A 24370-nucleotide genomic window follows, 5' to 3' on the forward strand; every position below is an offset into this window, starting at 1 on the left:
GGAGCGATGTTCCCTGTAAAGTTGTTTGGGATAAGGCCTCCTCCCCATATGTTTGTGTTATTTATTAATGCTTGGGGATCACCAGACTCCAGAGGATGCTGCGGTCGGAGGTCATCGGGCTATACGCATATGGCATGTGTGCTTGGTCACCTGCATATAAACTGGATGCCTTTGTCACACAGGCACTCTGAGCTGGAATAAAGATGGATCAGGTCGCACCTGAGTGAGTTTACAGTAACCAGACTTTTTAGTCATTACAATTGGCGACGAGGTAATTTAAGAACCTTCACATGCACAATGGGCACGGTTGGAATCCTGGAGAAATTCGTGGAGGGCAAGGATTAGGCGGGTTTTGTCGACCGCCTGGATCAGTATTTTGTGGCCAACAGCATGGAGGCAGAGGCCTACACAGTTAAGCGCAGGGCAGTTCTCCTGACCGTCTATGGTCCAAAAATTTACAGCCTCATGAAGAATCTTCTCTCGCCTGTACGTCCGGTGGAAAAAGGGTACGAGGAATTGTGTACGTTGGTGGGTAACCATTTGAAGCCACAAGAGGGGATCATCATGTCATGCTACCGTTTCTACATGCATGTTTGTGCTGAGGGCCAGGTCGTGTCGGGATTTGTCGCTGACCTGCGACGTCTTGCTGAGCCGTGTATGTTCGGGAACATGCTGGAAGACATGCTGCGAGATGTCTTCGAGATAGGCATCAGCCATGATGCGATCCTTAGGAAGCTGTTGGCTGTAGAGACGCTGGATTTGAAAAAGGCCATTGCAACTGCCCAGGCATGCATGACGATGGATGATAATTTGAAGCAGATATCATCGATGAGTCGGAGTTCCACGGCAAGTACTGTAAATAAGATGGCATCGTTTTCGGACAGAGCTGCTTATGCGAAACCTACCGCTGCTCAGAGCCCGCCAACTGGTTCGAACCAGATTTCACCCTGTTGGCGTTGTGGGGAAAATCATCGCCCTCATCAGTGTTGGTTTAGACAATACTCATGCAATGGATGTTCGAAAGTGAGGCATCTTCACAGGCTGTGTCCACAACGGAGCAAGCGTATTGTGGCTCACCATGTGGTTGATGAGGACCAGTTCAGTGATGGCCCAGATACGCAATCTGAAGTGGAAGTGAATAGACTGTATTCATTCCTGAGCAAGAGCCAGATGATAGTCGATAATGTGAAGCTGAATGGTGTGCCTGTATCAATGGAGCTGGACACAGTTACGAGCCAGTCGATAATGAACCAAAGGACATTCGACAAGCTGTGGGACACTAAGGCTATGAAACCGAAGCTGAGTCCAATCAATGCCAGGTTGCATACTTACACTAAGGAACTCATACCGGTGCTCGGCAGTGCAGCAATTGAGGTGTCATATGACGGTGTGGTTCACGAGCTACCATTATGGATCGTCCCAGGTAATGGTCCAACGCTGTTTGACAGGATTTGGCTCAAGAAAATCAAGCTGAACTGGAATGATGTCAAGATGTTGTCCTCGGTGGATGATACTTTGTGTGCTCAAGTATTGAAAAAGTTTCCTTCTTTATTTAAACCAGGCATTGGTAATTTTACGGGAGCCAAGGTGCAGATTCACCTGGACACCAATGCAAGGCTTGTCTATCACAAAGCTCGGTCTGTTCCGTACATGATAGAAACATAGAAACATAGAAAATAGGTGCAGGAGTAGGCCATTCGGCCCTTCGAGCCTGCACCGCCATTCAATAAGATCATGGCTGATCATTCCTTCAGTACCCCTTTCCTGCTTTCTCTCCATACCCCTTGATCCCCTTAACCATAAGGGCCATATCTAACTCCCTCTTGAATATATCCAGTGAACTGGCATCAACAACTCTCTGTGGCAGGGAATTCCACAGGTTAACAATTCTCTGAGTGAAGAAGGTTCTGAATATGAGGGAGAAGGTTGAAATTGAGCTTGACAGACTCCAGCGTGAAGGGATCATATCACCAGTCGAGTTTAATGAGTGAGCTAGTCCTATTGTTCCTGTGTTGAAGAGTGATGGCACTGTCAGGATTTGTGGAAACTACAAGGTTACGATTTACCAATTTTCGAAACAGGATCAATATCCGTTACCGAGGGCTGATGACCTGTTTGCCATGCTAGTTGGTGGAAAGTCATTCACAAAACTGTATCTGACGTCACCCTATATGACCCAGGAGCTTGTCGACACTTCGAAGAAACACACCTGCATCAACACCCATAAAGAACTGATCATCGACAACAGTTGCCCTTTTGGGATTCGTTCGGCTGCAGCAATATTTCAGAGAAATATGGAGAGTTTACTGACGTCCATTACTAGAACTGTCGTGTTTCAAGATGACATTTTGGTCACAGGTCACGACACTGCTGAACATCTGAACAATCTTGAAGAAGTCCTACAGCGTCTGGACAAAGTGGGACTCAGGCTGAAACGCTCGCAGTGTGTATTCGTGACACCTGAAGTTGAATTTCTGGGGAGGAAGATTGCTGCTGATGGCATCAGGCCCACTGATTCGGAAACCGAGGCCATCAAAAATGCACCCAGGCCTCAGAATGTGACGGAGCTGCATTCGTTCCTTGGACTACTCAACTACTTTGATAATTTCTTACCCAGATTGAGCACTTTACTAGAGCCACTGCATGTGTTACTAAGAAAAGGTGACAACTGGCTCTGAGGTGCGTCTCAAGATAGAGCCTTTGAGAAAGCCAAGAATCTGCTATGTTCAAACAAGTTGATTGTTCATTATGATCTGTGTAAGTGTCTTGTATTGGTCTGTGATGCTTCATCATAAGGGGTTGGCTGCATACTCCAACAAGCAAATGAATCAGGCAAGCTACAACCTGTTGCGTATGCTTCGAGAAGTCTGCCTAAGGTGGAAAGAGCTTACAGTATGGTAGAGAAAGAAGCATTATCCTGTGTGGATGGGGTAAAAAAACTGCACCAGTACCTGTTTGGTCTTCGTTTTGAACTAGAAACGGATCACAAGCCACTGATTTCATTGTTTGCGGAAAACAAAAGTACCGTATATACTCGCGTATCCTATGATCTCACGTATCATGCGACCCCTAAATTTTCGTCCCCAAAACATGATTTTATCATATATCTCATGTATCATGCGAGTCACTTTTTTTAGATACCTGATGCCACTAGGCTAGGCTTTCAAACAAGTTTAACAAGTACCCAACACGTAACAAGTACCCTAACACATAACAACGATCGAATACAGACCTTAACAACCGAATCATGAAACATCGAGTGGATTCTGTTGTGAAAGCTGTTCGCGAATCGAACACCGATATAGCAATCATTCCAGCTGGCTTGACTAGCGTCGTTCAGCCACTTGACGTATCCATTAATAAGCCATTTAAAGACAATATAAGAAAGAAATGGAATGACTGGATGATGGAAGGAGAGAAATCATTTACGAAGGGAGGGAATATGAAGGCTCCGGATTTGCCTTTACTGTGTTTGCGGGTAAAAGAAGCATGGGCTGAGATAGATGGAGATTTGATTGTTAAAGCCTCTAATAATGCAGCAAACTTCAGACCACAGCAAAGATACAGTACAAGTGACAATAGAGGCTGAAATCCAGCCCAGGAGATACCTGCCGAGATTCAGCATGGATACGGTCTGCTTAACAGCCTAACAGCCTAATCTTGGCCAGCACTTCACACCCGCAAATTTTGTATCTCGCGTATCATGCTACCCCCCAAATTTAGGTTACAATTTAGGTCTTCAAAAGTCGCATGATACGCGAGTATATACGGTATTAATACCAATGCATTGTTCTGCATTCAGAGGTGGGCACTGACATTGTCTGCCTATGATTATGTCATCCGTCATAGACCTGGTACTGACAATTGTGCTGATGCACTGAGTCATCTGCCCTTATCCACAACTAAGATGGAGACACCTCAACCTACAGATCTACTGTTAGTAATAGATGCTTTTGAGAATGAAGGAACCCCTGTCACTGCTCAACAAGTTAGGATCTGGACCAGCCATGACTCTATTTTATCGGTTGTGAAACAGTATGTACTCAGTGGTGATTGGTCTGCCATACCTATGGAGATGCATGAGGAGACCAAACCTTACAACCGTTGCAAGGATGAGCTTCCGTTCAGTCAGACTGTTTACTGTGGGGTAATCGTGTAATCATGCCTAAGAAAAGTCGAGAAAAATTTGTATGTGAACTTCATAGCACTCATCCTGGTATTGTCATGATGAAGTCCATTGTTAGGTCTCATGTATGGTGGCCTGGAATTGACTCTGATCTGGAATCATGTGTGCATCAGTGCAATATTTGCATGCAGCTAAGTAAAGTACCAGCGGAATCTCCGCTGAGTCTTTGGTCGTGGCCATCCTAAACCATGGTCGAGGATCCACATTTATTTTGCAGGCCCGTTCCGAGGAAAGGTGTTTTTGTCATAGCAGATGCAGATTCTAAGTGGATAGAGTGTGTTATTATGTCATCCAGCATGCCTACAGCTACCATTGCAAGCTTTCGTATTATGTTTGCCACTCATGGTTTGCCTGATATTGTTGTGAACGACAACGGATCTTGCTTCACAAGTCTTGAGTTCCAGGAGTTCATGAAACTCAATGGCATCAGACATGTGAGATCAGCTCCATTCAAGCCTGCTTCTAATGGTCAAGCAGAGTGTGCCATTCAAACGATCAAGCAAAGTATGAAAAGTGCAACTCAGGGCTCACTGCAGAGACGGTTGTCATGAATATTGCTCAGTTACAGGTCAAGACCTCATACGCTTACTGGGGTTCCTCCTGCTGAACTACTGATGAAAATAAATCTCAAGACCAGGCTTTCTTTTGTTCATCCTGATTTGAATGATCGTGTTGAAAACAGACGTCAAAGTCAGCAATGGTGTCATGATCGCGTTGCCGTGTCAAGCGACATCTCGGTCAACGATCCGGTTTATGTACTGAACTATGGCCAAGGTTCAAAGTGGATCGCTGGCACTGTTACAGCCAAGGAGGATAACAGAGTGTTTATTGTCGTGCTTAAGAATGGGCAAACATGCAGGAAACACCTGGACCAGATTAAAGTGCAGCACACAGATGAACTGGAACCGAGTGAGGAAGATGCAGTCAGTGACCAACCAACTATTGTTCATTATTAAGAACATAAGAACATAAGAATTAGGAACAGGAGTAGGCCATCTAGCCCCTCGAGCCTGCTCCGCCATTCAATAAGATCATGGCTGATCTGGCCGTGGACTCAGCTTCACATTACTGACTCTGAACCTTCAGTCTCTGATGTGGTTATGACCACTCCCATCAGATCGGCTACTCAGCCCTCAGTCTCAACAGACTCAGAACGCTCGCCCAGAGCCAAAGTTGAACTGAGACGATCAACTCGCAAGAGGAATGCTCCACACTGTCTTAATTTGTAAAAAGATTTTAAAAGGGGGTTGTTGTTATGTAATAATGTTTGGGGGTCACCAGACACCAGAGGGCGCCGCGGTCGGTGGTCATCGGGCTGTACGCATGTGGCATGTGTGCTTGCTCACCTGCATATAAGCTGGGTGTCTTTGTCACGCAGGCACTCTTGGGCAGGAATAAAGATGGATTAGGTTGCACCTCAATGAGTTTACAGTAACCAGACTCTTGAGTCATTACAGTCTGCGACCTCGTCGATTACATTCAAAATGATCATCAATAAGCCTTCTTGCAGCTCGACACCATATAAATATAGCGGCCAGGAAAAATGGCTGACATAGTATGGCCCTCATCTTTTAAAATGTCCTTAAATGTCCTTTAAAACAAACTATAAACTCACATAAACTTCACAATGAAAAGTATGCATTAACGCAGCGTTCTTCTCCCAATGCTTTTAATCACTCAGAACTCTGACTTTCTCCTCCTTTTACAAGATGGCACCATTAGCACCTCGTGCGCCCAGTGTGCGACTGCTTTTTGCTGACGGGTTCCTGGGCAGATGCTAAATCGGGCATTATGGAAAAAGTTCCTCAAGGAGCACGAGCACAGCTGTGCACAACAATTCACGTCATCCAAACGGTGAAAACAGCAGGTGGGCGTTAAGTTTTAGCGCCGTCGCAAAACCATTGCCAAAAGTTCTGCCTGGGCACAAAATCTTGTGCACCTCATTTCGCGCCAAAAAAAAAAATCATTTTTGCATTGCGCCCAGGCACTAAATAGGCCACAAATTAGCCGAAAATCCAGCCTAATGCTTGAGAAATTTGGCTTGGCATCGCTAGTTTTTTGGGCATTACGAGTGGTATTAGTAATCATAAATGGCGTCTACGGCGTGTGTGCACACTTCCTGCGAAGTTCGCCAGACACTATCGTGGTAAAGGCGTTAGCGCATGCACAGTTAACACCCGGCAGAAGTATGCAGAGAAGGCCCCCCTGCCCCCCACCAATGCTATTTAAAGGGATCATCAATTACTAACAGGTTAGTTGCTGGTTTATATCTTCTGATTGTTGCTACAATTCTAAACGTTGTGGTGCATTGAGCTACCTCTGCAACTCAACAGGGACAGTGATGGTACACCATGTCGTCCTGCGGCGAAGACTTCAAAGGCATCGGCTACAGAAACGGCTTATGGCGAATGTGGTCCACACCAGAGTAGTGGCCCCAGATGTCGGGGCAGGAGGCCGTACATATGCAGGGTTTACCGTGCGCATTACTCTTACCTTGACATGTCTGAGGAACAATGTATAAGATGGCTCCAGTTCAGCAAGAAGGTGGTCCAGAACCAGGGAACACAGTCTTAGGATAAGGGGTAGGCCATTTAGGACTGAGATGAGGAGAAACTTCTTCACTCAGAGAGTTGTTAACCTGTGGAATTCCCTGCCACAGAGAGTTGTTGATGCCAGTTCATTGGATATATTTAAGAGGGAATTAGATATGGCCCTTATGGCTAAGGGGATCAAGGGGTATGGAGAGAAAGCAGGAAAGGGGTACTGAGGGAATGATCAGCCATGATCTTATTGAATGAAGGTGCAGGCTCGAAGGGCCGAATGGCCTACTCCTGCACCTATTTTCTATGTTTCTATGTTTCTATGATAGAGCCTAACACTGCTGTGGCTGGAAAGGCTGCTCATCAGAGATTCATTGTGCATTGATTGTAGTGAATGACGCTAGACGAGCTGAATGGTCACCCTATGCAACTTGGCATCTGCTGAACACATTGCTCCCACCCTGCAAGCCTCCCTATATAAAACTAATTTATTTAACAGAAGAAACACAGTGTGCTTTAAAGAAACACAACATAACGCCATAATCCTCAGCCCCCTTCAAACATTCCCAGCGACATCCAAGTGCAACTATTTACATGAATTTATTTTCCAACAGGTAGTCATCTCTGGTGACTATCAAACAATTGTTTGTTGATTTATCCAAGTGCAACTATTTACATGAGATCAGATTTAAACAAGGTTTAACAAGACCAAAATCTGTGGCCACCATCCTCCGCTGTTTAATGGGTTTTGCTGAATGCTTTCCCACCCCTTCCCTTTTCCTCACTCCCATACCTACTGCTCCTCCTCAATGGGGTCACAGGGCCTGCAAGGCTAGTAGTTGGTTGCTCACTTTGAGTCGCTGCCACACATAAGATCATTAAACTTTTTGTGACATTGCATCCAGTCCTTTGGGCTCTATTCCTGGCAATGACCTCCATGGCTATCTGCTCCAACTGTCTTCTCAACATGTGCTTGGCAGGCTTCCTGGCTCCCTGCACATATAGGATATCCCTCCTCCTTTTCAGCTCCTCCATCAGGACCTTCAGTGCAGCGTCGGTAAACCTTGGTGTAAACCTTGGTACACGCACTCTCCCATGGTCAACCATTTTTCTTTGTTGCACAGCAATATTCAAAATGGTGACCGCACCTCTAGCAGCCACAATATACCTTTCCTTTAATGGTACAGACTAGTTTTAAGTACTGCTAGCAAGTAATGATTTGGGGCCCCAGTTGATGCATGCAGCCAATGAACAGCGCGATTAGCACTGGCTGCATGCAAAAATCATGAAAATCAGCAGGCAACTCGAAGATGCCATGCTGCCTGCATTACATCGAACAGGCATGAACTAATCGCATATCATGATCCTCACATTCATTTTTGGTGGCTATCCAGTTTAGCCCCCTAAATCACTGATGAACCGAAATCAGCCCCTTTATACATGCTGTGAGATTAACAATAAGAGACCTATTTGTGAGGGAATGAACATTTTGAAAGGTAGTGCTCGGTAAGGGATTGTCCAAGGGTACAGGAGGCGTAGATGGGAAGTTTACATGGGGTATCAAACAGTGAGGATGATGAGAAGATGGAAAAAAGGTTAGGGAAAATTACTGCAGAAGCATGGGCAGGCAAAGGAAATGCCACGAGAATAGCAATCTGTGCAATGATTTATGTTATTAGTGTTATGTCTTGAATAAAGAGTCAGACTAGATACTGCAAGCTCAAATTAAGATGTGACCGTAGTCCTTTAGTACAGATCTCAGAGTGTCTCTCCAGCCTGTGAGGTCTCCTTATCTACAGGTGCTCCCGAGGGATTGTGGAATTCCTTGGGACTCCGGGGGATAAGCCCTCTGTTGGTTAGACATAGTATTTACAGGTTTACATACATAACACCACTCCCCTGCCCCAAAGTCAATAGTGTAACTCTTTACAATGTGAGTCGATCTTGGGCCTTCCTTTCACTGGTTGATCATCTCGATGCAAATGCTGGTTTTGGTGAATCGTTTCTTGGGTCCTCGCTGGGCTGCTGCGCAGCTGGCCTTGCTAGGGTGCTGGGGTTGGTGTGTCTGCTGGGCTGCTGCGGGTGATGGGTTCTGCTTCGTGGTCAACCATTGGGTCGGTTGCCACTTGTGTGGTGTTGGAGGGTCGAAAAAGGTGGAGTCTATTGTGGGTTCTGGATAGTCCGTAAATCTGAGTTTGGTTTGGTCCAAGTATTTCCTGCAGGTGAGTCCATTTGAGAGTTTGACCACAAACACCCTACTCCTCTCTTTGGCCAAAACAGTGCCAGGAAGCCACTTGGGACCTTGTCCATAGTTCAAACACAAATACAGGATCATTCATTTCAATTTCGCATAACACATTTGCTTGATCATGATATGTATTCTGTTGAAGCCACCTGCTCTCTACCTGTTCATGTAGATCAGGGTGTACTATTGAGAGCCTTGTCTTACGTGCCCTTTTCATGAGCAGTTCAACGGGAGGGACCCAATGAGCGAGTGGGGTCTTGTGCGGTAACTAAGCAGGACTCGGGATAAGCGAGTCTGCAGTGAGCCTTCAGTTACACTTTTCAAGCTCTGCTTGATTGTTTGAACTGCTCATTCTGCCAGCCCATTGGACGCTTGTTAGATCTCTTAATTTCCAATGAAATACGAACTCCGATTGTAGTTTTAATTTCTTTATTTCTGGCAGACAGCAGTAACAAGCTTCTGGCTTTAAGACAGGTCTTTGTCCTTCTGAGACCACATGGTCAAAATGGCTGTACTTATACCTGGATCGATTTACAGAAAAGAACTCGCCTTCTTTGACCTTATTGGCTCAATTAATAGTCTTTTAACCTATTCATTGGCTCGCTACGCAAAGTCCTGAAATGTCAAGTTGATTGATGACTTAATGCAACATGCTGAACTGCATGTAGACATCTCTGACTTGGTGTCTGTGAATTCTCACAGTCTGTCTAAATGCAGCCTGTTTGAATTCTCTATCAATCCCCCCTTTGATTCTTTCACAAACTGAATCATAAAACATCAGGTATCACTGGTTAAACATTATACAAAATAATTTCATACATGTTAATATAGTTTCCTTCTAAAATTTGTTGATGTGTTTCGCCACATGTCCGGACTAGTAGCTTCCACACAAATTTACACCAACCCGAGTTCCATTTTGGCCACAATGGAAGTCTGGTTTTGGTAGGTTAATTAACCTTATTCCAATTTAATCCAAATCAATATCTTAATTCAACCAGTAAACAACCTTCCCTTAAGCATAACATACCCTTGTGCCACGTACAGACGGTCTGCTGGGACCTGCAAGGTGTCTCACCTGCGGGACAGCAGCTACAGCCGCCTGGTTGCAACAACATTTAATCAACATAAACAAACAATATAAAGGTAAAACAATTACAACAAATAGAATTAAACCTTCCACCAATGATGTTCCTATTGAACCTAGCCATTCAGTGGCTCCACTCCACAAAGTGAATGATGGGGGTTGCTTAAGTTTTTCTACCTCCTTTTGGATATGCTCCGCTACGTGGGTAATTTCTTCGGAGCTATCTGGGATATATGTGCAACACTCAGTTCCGAGTAGGGGTGCAGCCAGGATGTAATCAAGGGCCAGTCTATTCTGTAGGGCTACTGTGCGGATTGCTACCATTTCTGCATTGATTTTAACGAGGGCCTCTGAGGTATCATTGGCTACCCGTTCCACAACGGATGCCATGTTAATGGATTCCCTTGCCAGTCTGGCGGTCCCATACCTGGGGATCAGACTGGCAAAGAACCTCTCTGTTTCTGTGATAGCTCTCTTAGGACGGTGTAAATGTTCCGACAGTGACTTTATATGATACATATAAGGCACAATGTAGGCTAAATATCAGGATCCCATCCAATTCTGGGGCAGCCAAGGGTAGGCCTTGTGGCCACACACCCAATAGGTGCCATTATAAGCAATGAATGTTAGCTGTTTCTTTATCAGCAACACTCCGGGGCCTGTCCAGGCTTTTCCATCTGTTTTATTCAGAATCCCCGTTACGTTAAGAATTCCCACATCAGTCCAGTTTGGGCGGTTCCGTGGCTTGATTATATTATAATTCGGGAGCAGTTACTATACCCCATATTTTGGCCTCCTTTGATGTTTCTAATCAGACAGACCGATTCCCCCGGTCTTCCTATTCCCGTTGTATTAGTGATAACAAAAAATGGGGGCCGTTTGGAATTATTGTAGCACGGTTGTTATCCCCCTTCAAAGGTAGTCAGATTGTAACCTGCTGACTTCCATTTACGTGCCCAGTTTTCCGTATCCTGAAACACATTGCCTGTTTTGTTTTGATTAATTATCCACTCAGCCATTTCCGAGATATTCAAGGGAACTGGCCTCGAGGGAATCCATCCCTTTGAGTGAATAAGAATATGCGCACACACCCAACAACTAGAAATGTTACCTTGTTTGGCATAAATGTATGACATATATAAAAAGGTATTTACATGTAATTTCCTTGCTACCCTATTATTTCCCTTTGGTGCAGGAGGTCGGCTAGTAAGAAGTTGGCCTATGCCTAGAATACCTACAATCAATAAGACAGTAAATTTATACTTTTTCGCTAAAAGTAATTGTCCTTATTAGATTTCAGCTTCAGTTACGGGTGCTCGTTTAACGTGTGAAGCGTGGATCCAGGTTTTCTTTCCTTGGACTTTAACAGCTGCCTGGGTGGTCAATAACACTTGATAAGGTCCCTCCCACTTGGCACCCAAAGGTTCTTTATGCAACTTTTTCACATACACCCAGACTCCCGGGATGATGTCATGTCCTCCTTCGGGTGGATTACCCCAAGCTGCCGATACCTGTCGGGAAACAGAACTAATAGCATTGGTTAAGTTCTGACAGTATGATAACAAAGTGTCACTCATTAAGTGAACATCAGCTTTCCGTAAATCAATAGTTCCTAGCAGCGACATGGGTCTTCCTGTTATAATTTCAAATGGGCTTAGACCTGTAGTTCTGTTTGGGGTTGCCCTAATGCTACATAGCACTATTGGTAGTGCCTGGGGCCATAGTGTTCCTTCTTGGTGATATTTGGCAAGCTGTTGTTTCAGAGTTCGATTCATTCGTTCTACTTGTCCTGATGATTGTGGATGATAAGGACAGTGTAAATCCCACGTAATGTTCAGTAACCTACAGACTTCTTGTGTGTGTTCCCTGATTTGAGTCAATGCTACTCGGGACTCCCCATCGGGGAATGTAATCCTTACACAAGACCTTTGCAGTGTGATTGGCTGTGGCTCTTTTAGTTGGGACAGCTTCTACCCATCTAGAGAATCTGTTGACCATGACAAGAATGTTAGTGTATCCTTGGCATGAAGGAAGAGATATATAATCAACCTGCAGATGCTGGAATGGTCCGACAGGATACTGTTTAGTGCATGGAGGCTTGGTCCCGGTAAATGACGCAGGCTCCATCTGGAGTAAGCCACAATCGTTCTTATCTTTAGCCCATATCGGGTGTTCCTTCAATTCTTCTTTCTTCAAAGTTCTCATTGACCATGTCACCTGACCATTCTCGAAATGCAACGATGAATCTACTTGGATTAGAACGTCCATTTCCAAAGGGGGTTGATCTATTGGACCTATCCAGACTGGCGTGGTTAGTTCATGTGGACCCAGCCCTATAAGTATCGGTGTTGTCCTTTTAATTTCCATTTTATGGCCCCCAACTCCATAGGCTGTATGTGCCCGACCATCCAACGGCAAAAAGTCTCCATATTGTAGGGGTAAGCATGTTAATTCCGCCCCTGTGTCTAAAAGACAGTCCACATCCTTATCGCCCACCCTCACAGTTATATATAGCCCATCTCCCCTTTGTTGTATTAGTGCGAGGAGGGGGGCCAGGGTGGGCTCTAATCGTTTTTTGCTATCCCAAGTAACTCCTTCTGTTGTTGTATTGTCAGTCGCTTAAATGCTTCTATGAGGTCGTTATCTTGTGACAAGTCTGGTTTGTTGGCTGAATTGTATCCCTGGCTGCGTCCTCTTCCCCAGCCACGACCTTTCTGTTTTGCCCTGCACGTCTTGGCCCAGTGACCTTCTTTCCCACAATAATTACATTTTCCGGGTAATTTTCCTAATGACTGTTTATCGGAATCCTGGAATTTCCATCCCATAGCCTGTACAGCTCGGACTTTAGCTCCCATATCCCGGTCTAATTGGTTACATCGATCCACCAATGCTGCAAAGGTAGTTCCTCTACCTTCCCAGTCCGGTAACACTACCTTAAGCATTTTGGATAGTTCTGGCTTTAGACCTGCCACGAAAGCTGCTTTCAGGGGTCCAAACACTTGTTCATCCATTTCCTCATCCGTATTATTCATACCCGAATGTTCTAGCCACGTGCATCTAAACCGCTCGTCATACTCCAGGACCTCCTCTGTTCCTTTCTGTTGGCAGGCTGCAATTTTTCCCCAGTCTGTCTTAGCTGGACTGAAGGCTTGCAGCGAGTGTTTAATCACCTCCAATCCTGCATCTAATTATTGCTCATCCTGCCCCAAAGCTTCTTCTACCTTGTCGTGCAATTTTCTTCCCTGTGTTTTTGGCACCATTATGGTCAAAATTTGCACTCTGTCCCAGGGATGAAGTTGATATATATTTCTTAAGTGGTCCAATTGGTCCCACGTTTTTACTCCCCCTTTCTTTGGATTGGGCAATTCCTTGGACCATTTATCAATTTTCTCTGGGTCTGCCGGATCATGAACTAAGTATTTTTCGTACACCCTTTTCCTCGTTTTTTTGGATCCGCCCTCATCCGCAGTCTCTTCTGATTTGACTACAACTCGTCTTTTTTTAAACGGGGCAAAGTGCATCCCTAATTCTTCATCCTCCGACACTGTATTGTCGGAGGATTCAGAATCTGTATCTATTCCTCGGTCGTGTCTTCGGGTTTGCGCTTTTAATTTATCCAAACATGGGTACCCTGGGAATTGACCGACACATTTTCCTTTTCCTATTACTGTCTCTTGACCTAATGATTTTTTCCATTCTTTAATTTCACCTTTAAGATCTCTAACTTCCACTTCCAGCTTTTCAAGTTCAAGTTTTTTCTGTCGCAGCTGCACACAAACAGCTTGCAATTGATCCTTTGTACTGGTCAGTTCTCGATCATGTTGGGAACGCATTATAATTTCATTCTGGTTTCGGATCTTTCCCATAACTGCTAGGGACCATTTAGTTCACTCTTTATTTTTCATACGGGTCATTTTTCCCCAGACCTTTTTAATCTCGTCCAAGGACCATTGTCCTTTGGAGGTTCCGTACTTTTGTTCGATCTTAATGTAGGTTTTAGATAAGTTGAATTGTTGCTCTATGTATTCTTTCAACTGTTCGAGAATTAAATCTAGCGAAACTTCAGGTGGTGCTTGCCCACCTTTAACAGTTGTAGGCAATTCTTTGCTCTTATCTCCTGCTGCCATAATACTGAGTTCTTTACTGGGGTCTTGAGTCATCGGCTTTCTAGCTGATCAATAGGTCGGTGATTAATTAACTAACACACCGCCGAAGTTTAGACGTCTATGGGACCTCGAGCCGACTACCAACCGAAGGGTTCGCAAACCGGAGGCTTTCGGAATCGCGTAGAAGGAGAGGCGAATTTAGACTTTTGACCGAGGACTTTTATAAAGAGGAGTCCTTACCTCAGTATATAGGTCCGATGTCCAAAATTCAGTTTCTTTCCTCAGCGATCGTGTTTGTGACGCCAAAATTGTTAGATCTCTTAATTTCCAATGAAATACGAACTCGGATTGTAGTTTTAATTTCTTTATTTCTGGCAGACAGCAGTAACAAGCTTCTGGCTTTAAGCCAGGTCTTTGTCCTTCTGAGACCACATGGTCAAAATGGCTGTACTTATACCTGGATCAATTTACAGAAAAGAACTCGCCTTCTTTGACCTTATTGGCTCAATTAATAGTCTTTTAACCTTTTAATTGGCTCGCTACCCAAAGTCCTGAAATGTCAAGTTGATTGATGACTTAATGCAACATGCTGAACTGCATGTAGAAATCTCTGACTTGGTGTCTGTGAATTCTCACAGTCTGTCTAAATGCAGCCTGTTTGAATTCTCTATCAACGCTGTTTTAAACGGGGCAGATGTGACATGTTTGATCACATTGCGGGCCATGAACTCCTTGAACTCGGCACTGGTAAAGCACGACCCATTGTCACTTACAAGGACATCAGGCAGGCCGTGCGTGGCAAACATGGCCCGTAGGCTTTCAATGGTGGCAGCAGACGTGCTTGCCGACATTATCACACATTCAATCCATTTGGAGTATGCATCTACAACCACTAAGAACATTTTTCCCAAGAATGGACCTGCATAGTCGACATGGACCCTGGATCACGGTTTGGAGGGCCAGGGCCATAAACTTAGTGGCGCCTCACTGGGTGCATTGCTTAACTGGTAACATGTATTACATTTGTGCACGCAGGACTCTAAGTCTGCATCAATACCGGGCCACCACACGTGCAATCTGGCTATCGCTTTCATCATTATGATGTCTGGGTGGGTGCTGTGGAGATCTCTGATGTAAGTGTCCCTGCCCTTTTTTGGCACTACTACCCAATTACCCCATAGGAGGCAGTTTGACTGTATAGACATTTCATCTTTGCGCCGCTGGTACAGCATTATTACTTCCTCCATCACTAACGGGACACTAGACCAACTCCCCTGGAGCACACAGTTTATTACTAAGGACAGTAAGGGGTCCTGGCTCAACCAGGTTCTAATCTGTCAGCTGGTAACAGGTGATTGCTCACTCTCGAATGCTTCCATTACCATAACTAAATCTGCGGGCTGTGCCATATCCACCCCTGTGGTGGGCAATGGCAGCCTACTGACAGCATCGGCACAGTTTTCTGTGCCTGGCCTGTGGCGGATGGCGTAGTTGTATGCGGTCAATGTGAGCGCCCATCTCTGGATGCGGGCCGATGCATTCGTATTTATCCCCTTGCTTTCAGAAAAGAGGGATATAAGCGGCTTATGGTCGGTTTCCAATTCAAATTTGAGCCCGAACAGATGTTGATGCATTTTCTTTACCCCATAAACACACGCGAATGCTTCTTTTTTGATCATACTGTAGGCCCTCTCGGCCTTAAACAGACTTCTGGATGCATAAGCAACCGGTTGCAATTTCCCAAATTCATTAGCTTGTTGCAATACACACCCGACCCCGTATGACGACGCATCACATGCAAGTACCAAACGCTAACATGGATTGTACAACACAAGAAATTTGTTTGAACATAACAGCTTCCTAGCTTTCTCAAAGGCATTTTCTTGACTTTTACCCCATACCCATTTATGCAGCAAAGAGTGCAGTGGTTCTAACAATGTGCTAAGACCCAGTAAGAAGTTACCAAAATAGTTCAGGAGTCCTAGAAACGACCGCAGCTTCGTCACGTTCTGTGGCCTCGGTGCGTTCTTGATTACCTCCGTCTTCGAATCGGTGGGCCTGATGCCGTCCACCACGATTCTTCTCCCCAGGAACTCCACCTCAGGCACCAGGAAAATGCACTTTGAGCGTTTTAGCCTGAGCCACACACGATTAAGCCAACTAAGAACCTCCTCCAGGTTCTGCAGGTGCTCGACGGTGTCCTGACCTGGAACCAAGATGTCGTCCTGGAAGACCACGGCACATGGGACCAACTTTCCTTGCTTTCCAAGCTTTCTATGCTCCTCCGGAATGTCGCCACTGCCGATCGAATTCCAAACGGGCATCTGTTGTTAATGAAGAGACCTTTGTGCGTGTTGATGCAGGTAAGGCCTTTTGATGATTCCTCCAGCTCCTGCGTCATGTAGGCCGAGGTCAAGTTGAACTTTGTGAATGTTTTCCCTCCCGCCAGGAGTTGCAAATAGGTTGTCTGCCTTCGACAGCGGGTATTGATCCTGCAGTGATTGATAGTTACTTTGTAATCACCACAGATTCTGACGGTGCTGTCTCCCTTGAGCACTGAAACAATCGGACTGGCCCACTTCCACTCATGGAATTCGATCGGCGAAATGTTGCCCTCTCATTACAGCCTGTCCAGTTCAATCTCCACCCTCTCTCTCATCATGTAAGGTACCGCTCTCGCCTTGTGATGGATGGGTTACGCCGCCGGAATCAAATGGATCTGCACTTTTGCTCCTTGGAACTTCCTGATGCCTGGTTCGAACAGCGAGGGGAACTTGCTTAGGACCTGGGCACATGAGGTGCCGTTGACGGACAAAAGCGCTCGGATGTCGTCCCAGTTCCAGCGTATCTTCCCCAGTCAGCTCCTGCCAAACAGTGTGGGGCCATCGCCCGGTACCACCCAGAGTGGTAACTCGTGCACTGCTCCATCGTTGGAGACCTTTACGGTAGCACTGACGATTATGGGAATCAGTTCCTTTGTGTCCATTCTCACTTTATTACGAATGGGAGTCAGGACTGGCCTCGAGGCCTTGCTGCACCACAATTTATCGAAAGTCTTCTTGCTCATTATGGACTGACTTGCGACTATGTCCAACTCCATGGACACCGGGAGTCCATTTAATTCAACCTTCAGCATTATTGGGGGGCACTTTGTGGTAAGTATGTGCACCCCATATACCTCTGCCTCCTCGGTCTGAGGCTGTGGTTCATCATGATCCACCGTGGATCTGTCCTCCTCTGCAACATGGTGGTTTGCAGGATTAGTAAGGTTTGCAGCTCGCTTGCACATGCATTGGAGGTGTCCCATTGTTCCACAGCTCTTGCAAACGTATCCTTTGAATTGGCATGAATGGAAACGATGATCACCCCTGCAGCCAACAAGATGTTAATGGCCTTGTATTCACCACCCTTGATGGTGGACTCTGAGTCATCTGCGGACATGCAGCTGCAGGTGTGTAAGTCCTGCCCTGTACATTTTGATTCAAAAACAGCATTACTTTGTTCACAGTACTTGTGTGCTGAGAAATTTGCTTGGTATTGTCACTGGTGGTGATAAATGCCTAGGCTATCACTATGGCTTTACTCAAGGTTGGGGTCTCTACATTCAAAGGTTTGTGAAGTATTACTTCATAGCCAATGCCAAGTACAAAGAAGTCCCTGAGCATGTGCTCCAAGTGTCCTTCAAATTCGCAATGTCCTGCAAGGCGCCTTAGCTCGACGACATAGCTCGCCACTTCCTGGCCTTCAGATCTCTTGAACATGTAGAACCGATACCTTGCCATCAGAACGCTTTCCTTCGGGTTTAGATGCTCCCGGACCAGTGTGCACAACTCATCATATGACTTATCTGTGGGTTTCGCTGGAGCAAACAGATTTTTCAAGAGGCCATAAGTTGGTGCCCCGCAAACGGTGATGAGGATCGCCCTTCGTTTGGCAGTGTTCGCTTCTCCTTCCAGCTCGTTGGCCACAAAGTATTGGTCGAGTCTTTCCATGAATGTTTCCCGATCAGCTCCCTCCAAAAATTTCTCCAGGATTCCCATGGTTCTCTGCATTGTTGCAGTGGGGTCTGTCATTTGCATCTCATCGCCAGTTGTTATGTCTTGAATAAAGGGTCAGACTAGATACTGCAAGCTCAAAGTAAGGTATGAGCATAGTCCTTTATTACAGATCTCAGAGTGCCTCTCCAGCCTGTGAGGTCTCCTTATATACAGGTGCTCCCTAAGGATTGTGGGATCCCTTAAGACTCCAGTGGATAAGCTCTCTGGTGGTTAGACATGGTATTTACAGGTTTACATACATAACAATTAGAATTCTTTTAAGTTGCAGCTAGACCTTTGGAATCAACTCTCACATATTAAGAGGTGAGAAGTTAATGATGAGGTATCACTATCTTCCTGCAAGCTTCTCCCTTCAATAGTTCAGCAATTGACTTCATCTGCTCCTTGCTCGGTCAATCTGCATATGTTCAGCCATGAACTCATTGAATGGCCGTGCAGGCTCGAAGGGCCGAAAGGCCTACTCCTGCATCTATTTTCTATGTTAACATTTTGCTTAAATTGCTCCAAGTACTAACTTGTCTTGACTTCATTCATTTGTAAGCAAAGGCATAGAGACAAACAAATTGAACCCATCTAGACTAGCCATCCCTCACTGAATATGATGATAGGTCTGGTCAGTTATGTGTATTGCTCAACACTGTTGCAGAAACAATAAGATACTCTGAGAGATGCCGATGGCTATAAGCAATTTCTAAAATGGATTTTTCCGATCTAACTAAAATTACACAGCATAAAATACAGAAATTTCCCTATTTTGTCGCAGTGGAGATGCAGTTAATATAATTGTTATAAAAATGGAACCATATCAGTTTACACTACAGAATGAGGCTATTTGGCCCATCATGTCTGTGTTGGTTAGTTGCTAGAGCAATCCAAAACAAATCCCACTGCCGCAATCTCTCTCCGTAGATTTGTATTTTCCTGTGCTTCAAATATGGATGCAAATTTCTTTGAAAAGAAGAATGGCTTCTGTCTCAAACACTTCCTGTGGTCCATGTTTCAACAATCTGCTGCATTAAAAAATTCTTCTCACATCTCTCCTCACTCTCTTAGTAACAATTTAAAATTGATAACTCCTAATCACTGACTTCCCAATTGGAGGAGTCCCTCGTCACTCTATCAAAACCTTTCATAATTTTACAAACCTCAATTGAATCTTCTCTTAGTCTTCTCTGCTCCAGCAGAAATGGGCCCAGTTTGTCCTCTTAACTATAATTTCCCATCCCTAGAAGTTGTGGTCGAGAAATTCGATTAAGCCCAAAAACAGTCGGTGCCACAGTGGGCCAAGGTTAATGGACACCTGCAAAACGAGTGCAGACAGCACCGATATTTTGGTGCTGCCTGATGATTTAAATGAGTGCAGCACAGAACCTCCCATGTATCACACTCTTTCTGGCGATAAAATCATCAGGAGGCCGAAGGGCGGGTTGCTACCAGTGCCACCTGCTAGTCAGAGTAGAAATAGAAGGATAGTTAAGATGAATAGGTGGCTTGAGGAATGGTGCAAGAGGGAGGGATTCAAATTCCTGGGAAATTGGAACCAGTTCTGGTGGAGGTGGGACCAGTACAAACCGGACGGTCTGCACCTGGGCAGGACCGGAACCAATGTCCTGGGGAGAGTGTTTGCTAGTGCCGTTGGGGAGGGCTTAAAATAATACGGCAGGGGATGGGAATCTATGCAGGGAGAAAGATGGAAGTAAAATGGGGGCAGAAGCAAAAGGTAGAAAGGAGATAACGAAAGGTGGAGAGCAGAGAAATCAAAGGCAAAAATCAAAAAGGGCTACATTATACCATAATTCTAAAAGGACAAAGAGTGTTAAAAAAAACAAGCCTGAAGGCTCTGTGTCTCAATGAGAGGAGCATTCGTAATCATCATCATCATAGCTCTTGACGGTTCGCGTTGCGGAATTGGAGCTGAGGATGGATTCACTCTGGAGCATCCACGATGCTGAGAATGATGTGAGTATCACGTGTAGTGAGTTGGTCTTACCGCAGGAGAAGGGTCCACAGTCAGATAAGGAATGGAAGACCAGCAGGAAGAGCAGTGCAAGAAAGATAGTGCAGGGATCCCCTGTGGTCATCCCCCTGCAAAACAGATACACCGCTTTGAGTACTGTTGGGGGGGATGACTCATCAGGGGAGGGCAGCAGCAGACAAGTTCATGGCACCGTGGCTGGCTCTGCTGCACAGGAGGGCAGGAAAAAGATTGGGAGCGCGATAGTGATAGGGGATTCGATGGTGAGGGGAATAGATAGGCGTTGATGCGGCCGCAACTGAGACTCCAGGATGGTATGTTGCCTCCCTGGTGCAAGGGTCAAGGATGTCTCGGAGCGGGTGCAGGACATTCTGAAATGGGAGGGAGAACAGCCAGTTGTCGTGGTGCACATTGGTACCAACGACATAGGTAAAAAAAGGGATGAGGTCCTATGAAAAGAATTTAAGGAGCTAGGAGCTAAATTAAAAAGTAGGACCTCAAAAGTAGTAATCTCGGGATTGCTACCAGTGCCATGTGCTAGTCAGAGTAGGAATTGCAGGATAGCGCAGATGAATACATGGCTTGAGCAGTGGTGCAGCAGGGAGGGATTCAAATTCCTGGGGCATTGGAACCGGTTCTGGGGGAGGTGGGACCAGTACAAACCGGACGGTCTGCACCTGGGCAGGACCGGAACCAATGTCCTAGGAGGAGTGTTTGCTAGTGCTGTTGGGGAGGAGTTAAACTAATATGGCAGGGGGATGGGAACCTATGCAGGGAGACAGAGGGAGACAAAAAGGAGGCAAAAGCAAAAGACAGAAAGGAGATGAAGAAAAGTGGAGGGCAGAGAAACCCAAGGCAAAGAACAAAAAGGGCCACTGTACAGCAAAATTCTAAAAGGACAAAGGGTGTTAAAAAAACAAGCCTGAAGGCTTTGTGTCTTAATGCAAGGAGTATCCGCAATAAGGTGGATGAATTAACTGTGCAAATAGAGGTTAACAAATATGATGTGATTGGGATTACGGAGACGTGGCTCCAGGATGATCAGGGCTGGGAACTCAACATCCAGGGGTATTCAACATTCAGGAAGGATAGAATAAAAGGAAAAGGAGGTGGGGTAGCATTGCTGGTTAAAGAGGAGATTAATGCAATAGTTAGGAAAGACATTAGCTTGGATGATGTGGAATCTATATGGGTATAGCTGCAGAACACTAAAGGGCAAAAAACGTTAGTGGGAGTTGTATACAGACCTCCAAACAGTAGTAGTGATGTTGGGGAGGGCATCAAACAGGAAATTAGGAGTGCATGCAATAAAGGTGCAGCAGTTATAATGGGTGACTTTAATATGCACATAGATTGGGCTAGCCAAACTGGAAGCAATAGGTGGAGGAGGATTTCCTGGAGTGCATAAGGGATGGTTTTCTAGACCAATATGTCGAGGAACCAACTAGGGGGGAGGCCATCTTAGACTGGGTGTTGTGTAATGAGAGAAGATTAATTAGCAATCTCATTGTGCGAGGCCCCTTGGGGAAGAGTGACCATAATATGGTGGAATTCTGTATTAGGATGGAGAATGAAACAGTTAATTCAGAGACCATGGTCCAGAACTTAAAGATGGGTACCTTTGAAGGTATGAGGCGTGAATTGGCTAAGATAGATTGGCGAATGATACTTAAGGGGTTGACTGTGGATGGGCAATAGCAGACATTTAGAGACCGCATGGATGAATTACAACAATTGTACATTCCTGTCTGGCGTAAAAATAAAAAAGGGAAGGTGGCTCAACCGTGGCTATCAAGGGAAATCAGGGATAGTATTAAAGCCAAGGAAGTGGCATACAAATTGGCCAGAAATAGCAGCGAACCTGGGGACTGGGAGAAATTTAGAACTCAGCAGAGGAGGACAAAGGGTTTGATTAGGGCAGGGAAAATGGAGTACGAGAAGAAGCTTGCAGGGAACATTAAGGCAGATTGCAAAAGTTCCTATAGGTATGTAAAGAGAAAAAGGTTAGTAAAGACAATCGTAGGTCCCCTGCAGTCAGAATCAGGGGAAGTCATAACGGGGCACAAAGAAATGGCAGACCAATTGAACAAGTACTTTGGTTCAGTGTTCACTAAGGAGGACACAAACAACCTTCCGGATATAAAAGGGGTCAGAGGGTCTAGTAAGGAGGAGGAACTGAGGGAAATCTTTATTAGTCGGGAAATTGTGTTGGGGAAATTGATGGGATTGAAGGCCGATAAATCCCCAGGGCCTGATGGACTGCATCCCAGAGTACTTAAGGAGGTGGCCTTGGAAATAGCGGATGCATTGACAGTCATTTTCCAACATTCCATTGACTCTGGATCAGTTCCTATGGAGTGGAGGGTAGCCAATGTAACCCCACTTTTTAAAAAAGTAGGGAGAGAGAAAGCAGGGAATTATAGACCGGTCAGCCTGACCTCAGTAGTGGGTAAAATGATGGAATCAATTATTAAGGATGTCATAGCAGCGCATTTGGAAAATGGTGACATGATAGGTCCAAGTCAGCATGGATTTGTGAAAGGGAAATCATGCTTGACAAATCTTCTGGAATTTTTTGAGGATGTTTCCAGTAAAGTGGACAAAGGAGAACCAGTTGATGTGGTGTATTTGGACTTTCAGAAGGCTTTCGACAAGGTCCCACACAGGAGATTAATGTGCAAAGATAGAGCACATGAGATTGGGGGTAGTGTGCTGACGTGAATTGAGAACTGGTTGTCAGACAGGAAGCAGAGAGTAGGGGTAAATGGGTACTTTTCAGAATGGCAGGCAGTAACTAGTGGGGTACCGCAGGGTTCTGTGCTGGGGCCCCAGCTGTTTACATTGTACATTAATGATTTAGACGAGGGGATTAAATGTAGTATCTCCAAATTTGCGGATGACACTAAGTTGGGTGGCAGTGTGAGCTGCGAGGAGGATGCTATGAGGTTGCAGAGTGACTTGGATAGGTTAGGTGAGTGGGCAAATGCGTGGCAGATGAAGTATAATGTGGATAAATGTGAGGTTATCCACTTTGGTGGTAAAAACAGAGAGACAGACTATTATCTGAATGGTGACAGATTAGGAAAAGGGGAGGTGCAACGAGACCTGGGTGTCATGGTACATCACTCACTGAAGGTTGGCATGCAGGTACAGCAGGCGTTTAAGAAAGCAAATGGCATGTTGGCCTTCATAGCGAGGGGATTTGAGTACAGGGGCAGGGAGGTGTTGCTACAGTTGTACAGGGCCTCGGTGAGGCCACACCTGGAGTATTGTGTACAGTTTTGCTCTCCTAACTTGAGGAAGAACATTCTTGCTATTGAGGGAGTGCAGCGAAGATTCACCAGACTGATTCCCGGTATGGTGGGACTGACCTATCATGAAAGACTGGATCAACTGGGCTTGTATTCACTGGAGTTCAGAAGAGTGAGAGGGGACCTCATAGGAACGTTTAAAATTCTGACGGGTTTGGACAGGTTGGATGCAGGAAGAATGTTCCCAATGTTGGGGAAGTCCAGAACCAGGGGTCACAGTCTAAGGATAAGGGGTAAGCCATTTAGGACCGAGATGAGGAGAAACTTCTTCACCCAGAGAGTGGTGAACCTGTGGAATTCTCTACCACAGAAAGTTGTTGAGGCCAATTCACTAAATATATTCAAAAGGGAGTTAGATGAAGTCCTTACTACTCGGGGGATCAAGGGGTATGGCGAGAAAGCAGGAAGGGGGTACTGAAGTTTCATGTTCAGTCATGAACTCATTGAATGGCGGTGCAGGCTAGGAGGGCTGAATGGCCTGCTCCTGCACCTATTTTCTATGTTTCTATGTTTCTATAGGCAGTCCCTCAGAATCGAGGAAGACTTGCTTCCACTCTGAATTAAATTCTTTGGTGGCTGAACAGTCCAATTCGAGAGCCACAGACTCTGTCACAGGTGGGACAGATAGTCATTGAGGGAAGGGATGGGTGGGACTGGTTCGCCACACGCTCTTTCCACTGTCTGCGCTTGATTTCTGCACGCTCTCGGCGTTGAGGTACTCAGCGCCCTCTCGGATGCACTTCCTTCACTTAGGGCAGTCTTGGGCCAGGGACTCCCAGGTGTCAGTAAAGATATTGCACTTTATCAGGGAAGCTTTGAGGGTGTCCTTGTAGAGTTTCTGCTGCCCACCTTTGTTTTGTTTGCC

Source organism: Pristiophorus japonicus, chromosome 6 (assembly GCF_044704955.1).
Source record: "Pristiophorus japonicus isolate sPriJap1 chromosome 6, sPriJap1.hap1, whole genome shotgun sequence".
NCBI lineage: Eukaryota > Metazoa > Chordata > Chondrichthyes > Pristiophoridae > Pristiophorus > Pristiophorus japonicus.